Below are 7,163 nucleotides of genomic sequence, written 5' to 3' on the forward strand. Positions count from 1 at the left end.
GGTTTTAGCGAGGAGATATCAAAGAAGAGAACTTAGGCTACATATACATTGCTACATTTTGGTTTAAAAATGAATATATTTTGCTACGTTTACCCCTCTCATTCCCCCTGCTCTGTCGTTTCCAAGCCCCTAAACTGGAGACGTTGGAAAACACTTCTGACCCGTTTTGGTTTGGAATCTGCGGGGTTGTGTTGCAGTCTCAACGGCCGCAAACGGAGACCTTTGGCAACACCGACGCCAATGTTTCGCTGCCAGAACGACTTCCAGTTCGAGCGAGGAGCGAGGAGATATCAAATAAGGGAAGTGAGATTCAGTCCGGGATGCTCCGGTCACTTTGTTGCATCATCGTGACCTCACACAGGTGATGTCGTTTGAGTCCACCTGAGGCTGAAGCGGCCTCGCCACCTCTGCGTACTTGGCGCTCTTCCTGCCGCCCAGTCCACCTGTCAGCATGCAGTCTCTCACGCTGCAGAAATCAAACGTCCCTCCGTGAATGGACTCGCTCTGCAGGACTCGCCCCCCCGGCACACAAACGACAGTAACCAGCCACCATATTGCATGTTCCAGAGTTTAGTGCCTATAATATTGTGCGTCTTGCCAGGAGCCACCATGTCAGCCAAGCCATGTTGTGTTTCTAGACTTTAGTAGTGATGTGTGTGGTGACTTCATAGTTGCTAATATTGAGGATGAATATTCTGCTTTTACTCTGGTTGGAATTCAGTGGAAACTCCAATACACTGTCACTGTAGACAAAACTAGTTTTTACTGTTTTCTTATTTTTCTTTCTAACTAAAAGCGTTTGTTGTCCCCTGATCTGTGGTCGTCTAAATGATTCTCACACACAAACCGGGGGGGGGGGGGGGGCAGGGGTGTTCTGGGGCTCCAGCCCCGAAAGTTTTCTCAAAAGCAGACACACTGACCAGATGGCCGACCCTCTGCAGAAAAGGCAGTTGGACTGATCAGTCTCCCCGAGTTGGTCTTGGTTATGGAGACGTAATGCGTCTCCATAACAGCAGGCGGCGCTAATCTGTATTGTCGCCCAAAAATAAAAACCGGCAGCTGATTGGACGAACGCGTCGTGGGTCTGGCTTCTCCGGAAATTCAAAAACAGACCGTCATAGCGTCTCGTTCAGAATACGATCTCATATTGTCCTAAAATAGTTCACCGAAACGTGTTTCTGGAAACATCTGAAGAGAGAAACAGGCCGTGCAGCTGCTGAATCTTCATTTCAGATCAACAAAGGTCAGTTTAAAAGGTTTTCATCAGATGTTGAGAGGCTCTAGTCACGCTCATCCTGCTCCCCGTTTCCTGGTCAGCTCTCCACCAATCAGATGGGTCACTGAGTCCGACTGCCGGCAGTGCCCGCCCCGCCAATTATACATGTCAAATCGGCCAAAATGAAGGTCGACGGCCCCTCAGACGGACGACGGCACGGAGCACACCGAACAGACTCGAGTCACTGACCTCGCCAGACTGTCCAACGGCCGATTATCGGCTCGGCGTGTCTCGGACTTTAGGCTGACTTCACTGTCTTTTAGAGGCTGTAGCGGGCTCCGTTTTAAAGCTAGAGTGAAGCAAGGCAAGGCAAGTGGGGCTGCACGATATGAGGAAAAGATGCAATAACGTTGAATATCACAATAACAATATTACTTGAAATAGATGAACAGATATGAAAGTGTACTCAAGTACTCCTGAGTGTCTTTCGCGATGTGTCGCAGCCTTGTAGCGATGTGTTCATTGCGCCAGTTGATAGATATATTGTGCAGCCCTAAAGGCAAGGCAGCTTTATTTGTACAGCAACAAGGCAATTCAAAGTGCTTCACATAAAAAATTTAGATAAATCTTTGTGTGTTGACACAGAAACTTTTCTTGCATTGTCTGTTCTCACAATAAACAGATAACAATAAAATCACAAAAAAACATCTGTATGGTCACCCAACAAACACACAGACACACACGCACACAGACGCTCATAGACACACAGACACTCATAGACACACAGAGACACACGCACACAGACACTCATAGACACAGACACGCATAGACACACACACACGCATAGACACACGCACACACACACACAGACATGCATAGACACACGCACACAGACACGCATAGACACACACAGACACGCATAGACACGCACAGACGCTCATAGACACACAGACACTCATAGACACACACAGACACACGCACACAGACACTCATAGACACATAGACACACAGACACTCATAGACACTCATAGGCACACAGACACACGCACACAGACACTCATAGACACACAGACACGCATAGACACGCACAGACACTCATAGACACACAGACACGCATAGACACACACAGACACACGCACACAGACACTCATAGACACACAGACACGCATAGACACGCACAGACACTCATAGACACACAGACACACATAGCACACACAGACACACGCACACAGACACACAGACACACGCACAGACACACATAGACACATGACACGCACAGACACTCATAGACACAGACACTCATAGACACACAGACACTCATAGACACACACAGCACACGCACACAGACGCACATAGACACAGACACACGCATAGACACGCACAGACACACATAGACACACAGACACACACACACACACAGACACGCATAGACACACACAGACACGCACACAGACACGCACACAGACGCATAGACACGCATAGACACACAGACACGCATAGACACACGCACACAGACACGCATAGACACACAGACACGCATAGACACACACAGACACGCACACAGACACGCATAGACACACACAGACACGCACACAGACACGCATAGACACACACAGACACACGCACACAGACGCTCATACACACAGACACGCATAGACACGCACAGACACGCACACAGACACTCATAGGCACACAGACACGCACACAGACGCTCATAGACACACAGACACGCATAGACGCACAGACACTCATAGGCACACACAGACACACGCACACAGACGCTCATAGACACACAGACACGCATAGACACACACAGACACACGCACACAGACACTCATAGACACACAGACACTCATAGACACACACAGACACGCACACAGACACTCATAGACACACAGACACGCATAGACACACACAGACACGCACACAGACGCTCATAGACACACAGACACTCATAGACACACACAGACACACGCACACAGACGCTCATAGACACACAGACACACGCACACAGACGTACATAGACACAGACACGCATAGACACACAGACACGCATAGACACACACAGACACGCATAGACACACACAGACGCTCATAGACACACAGACACACGCACACAGACGTACATAGACACAGACACTCATAGACACACAGACACGCATAGACACACACAGACACGCATAGACACACACAGACACGCACACAGACGCTCATAGACACACAGACACGCATAGACACAGACACTCATAGACACATAGACACAAACACGCATAGACACACAGACGCACACACAAACAGACGCGCACACACGTTAAAGAAGAGTTAAAAACTTTCAAAAATACGAGAATAAGTTACAGAGCAGTGTAAGAAATGAATGATTATGTCAAACAGAAAGGTCTTCAGCCTTGATTTAAAAGAACAGAGTTGCAGAAGACCTGCAGTTTTCTGGGAGTTTGTTCCAGATACGTGGAGCAAACTAAACACGGAGAAGCAGCGTTCAGTTTGTACGGTATGTACAAACTGAACGCTGCTCCTCCGTGTTTAGTTCTGACTCTGAGGGACAGAAAGCAGACGTGTCCCAGACGACCTGAGCCGTCTGGATGGTTAATACTGCAGCAGCAGACCAGAAATAAACCATTCAGTGTTTTATAACCCAACAGTAGTGATAGACATTCTTTGAGGGACAGGAAGCCAAGATAAGCAAGATATTGGGACCATATGAAATAAAATAACAGGCTAAATTCTGCCGAGGGAAAAACATTTTTCAAAAGGGGCATGTTGACCTTTGACCCCCAAGATATGTGAATGGAAACGGGTTCTATGTGTACCCACGAGTCTCCCCTTTAAAGACATGTTCATGTTATGATAATGCAAGTAGGGCGTAGGTTTCCTTTCAACATTTGGGGGGGGGGAGGGCACACATAAGCGGGAGGTCTCCCTCATAAAATGTTGAGCGTCAAACCTGCATTTTGGTAAATTGTTCTGCAACAATTTGTGCCTTTTCTGCAGCCATTTATGGTGCAGATGTCTCTATTTATTTAACAGATATTCGTATTCTCCTGCAATGTCACATCACACATGTTTCTGGATGTTTTTTTAGGAATCATGTACATCTCAACAATAAATCGGTTAGAGACCTTTACCTATTAGCCTGTGCCTATGTTATCTCCTTACATATACCTACGCTCTCCGTCTCTGCTAGATTGGGAATGATTGAGATTTCTCTTGGCACAGCTACCAGAAGACTTCCAACTTTCAGACAGGTTGCTCACGTCACATCTACGTCTTCAAGCTCAGTTGGAGGCTGCTCAGTAACGCTCAGCCATCACCGGGAAAGAGCTTCTAATGTCCTTCACTGGTCTCCGTCCAGAGACACGGGGTCTGCTGGTCCATTATATATAATGTGTATCGTCTGCCCCAGTTCATGCGAACGCAAATGTAAAATGTCAAGCCAATAGGAATACTTGGAATCGATGGTGGTGGTAAATATTCACGAGTTTGTGAACGGGCAACACAGATTTTGATAATGAACAACTAAACACGTTACACGCTGGACCTTTAAAGCCAGAAGCTCCAAAGTTTAAATCTATAATAATCTTTGTGTTTCACAAAGTAGACACAGTTCTTGTTTTCAGCTTCATTTCTTGCGTCTGAAATCGTTGGGAAACATATTTACAGGTAAGAAGGATATCTGAGCCCCCTGAATGGTTATTTTGACCTCTTTTTGGGGAGTGGGTTGTCTTTCATGTATTTTGAAGGGGGACAAATCTACCTCTTCTAAATATTGGGGGGAACACGTACAGTTGTGTTCAGACTAATAACAGTGTGTTTAAAAAAGTGAATAATGCTCAAAATCCTTAGAATAGCTTTTATTTCCATAATATCAATGCATTGGGAACACATTCAATTCCAAATCAAAACACGACCAAAGACCAAACGTTTGTGTTACATCTTTACAGAAAGTGAAGAAAAAGGAATATTAGGCTGCTCAAAAGAATAGCAGTATTTGCATTTTTCTTTATAAACTCAAACATTTACTGTATGAACTGAAACATGTCTCGAGGGTTTGCTTTACTTTGAATCACTGCACTAATATTTAGTTACATAACCATTATTTCTGAGAACTGCTTCACATCTGTGTTGCATGGAGTCACCTGTGAACAGGTATTCCAGCCCAGGACCATTGAGCTACATCCCACAATTCCTCTGCATTACTGGGTTTTACCTCAGAAACAGCATTTGTGATGTCCCCCCACAAGTTTTCTATGGGATTGAGGTCTGGGGATTGGGCTGGCCACTCCGTAACATCCATCTTGTTCATCTGGAACCAAGACTTTGCTCTCTTACTGGTGTGTTTTGGGTCATTGTCTTGTTGAAAGACCCATTTCAAAGGCTTTTCCTCTTCAGCATGAGGCAACATGACCTCTTCAAGTATTCTGATGTATTAAACTGATCCATGATCCCTGGTATGTGATAAATAGGCCCAACACCACAGTATGAGAAACATCCCATAACATGATGTTTGCACCACCATGCTTTACTGTCTTCACAGTACTGGGGCTTGAGTTCAGTGCATGGGGGGTCGTCGGACAAACTGTCTGCGGCCCCGAGACCCAAAAAGAACTATTCTGCTCTCATCAGTCCACTGAACGTTGCCCCATTTCTCCTTTGGCCAGTCCATGTGTCCTTTGGCACATTTCAACCTATTCAGTACATGTCTTTTTTTCAGCAGTGGGACTTTGCGGGGTCTTCTAGCTGATAGCTTAGCTTCACATAGCCTTCTTCTGATCCTAACAGCACTCTCAGGTAACTGTAAGTCTTCTTTGGTTTTCCTGGAGCTGATCATTGGTTGAGCCTTTGCCATTTTGGCTATTCTTCGATCCATCCGAATGGTAGTTGACCCTTTTTTCCCACGTCGTTCAGGCTTTGGATGCTATTTCAAGGCATTTGAAATCATTTGGGCTGAGCAGCCTATACGTTTCTGCACTTCTTTATATGTTTCCCCCTCTCCAATCAACCTTTTAATCAAAGTCTGCTGTTCCTCAGAGCAATGTCTGGAACGACCCATGTTGCTGAGTATTTCAGTGTAAAATGTACTATAACCAGCATGCACAACATTTGCTTCCTTCCTTCCTTAAATATGGGCCATAACTGACACAGAATCAATCACCTCACTAACTGAACACAACACTGCTATTATTTTGAACATGCTCCTTTCAATGACAGATTCACTTACACAGAATGAGCAGCATGCATGTCATGACTGTTGGGTCTGGTGGTTTTCTAGGACTCTACAACACTTACTAGTACATTATTTGCCGGGAAGACCTCCCCCTCCCTCATCTGGTCCCCTTCCCGCAGGCTACAGGGAAGACCTCCCCCTCCCTCATGTGGTCCCCTTCCCGCAGGCTACAGAGAAGACCTCCCTCCTCCCTCATCTGGTCCCCTTCCCGCAGGCTACAGAGAAGACCTCCTCCTCCCTCATGTGGTCCCCTTCCCGCAGGCTACAGGGAAGACCTCCCCCTCCCTCATGGCTACAGGGAAGACCTCCCCCTCCCTCATCTGGTCCCCTTCCCGCAGGCTACAGGGAAGACCTCCCCCTCCCTCATCTGGTCCCCTTCCCGCAGGCTACAGAGAAGACCTCCTCCTCCCTCATGTGGTCCCCTTCCCGCAGGCTACAGAGAAGACCTCCCCCTCCCTCATGTGGTCCCCTTTCCGCAGGCTACAGGGAAGACCTCCCCCTCCCTCATCTGGTCCCCTTCCCGCAGGCTACAGGGAAGACCTCCCCCTCCCTCATGTGGTCCCCTTCCCGCAGGCTACAGAGAAGACCTCCTCCTCCCTCATGTGGTCCCCTTCCCGCAGGCTACAGAGAAGACCTCCCCCTCCCTCATGTGGTCCCCTTCCCGCAGGCTACAGGGAAGACCTCCTCCTCCCTCATGTGGTCCCC

Source organism: Sander vitreus, chromosome 7 (genome assembly GCF_031162955.1).
Source record: "Sander vitreus isolate 19-12246 chromosome 7, sanVit1, whole genome shotgun sequence".
NCBI classification, from domain to species: Eukaryota; Metazoa; Chordata; class Actinopteri; order Perciformes; family Percidae; genus Sander; species Sander vitreus.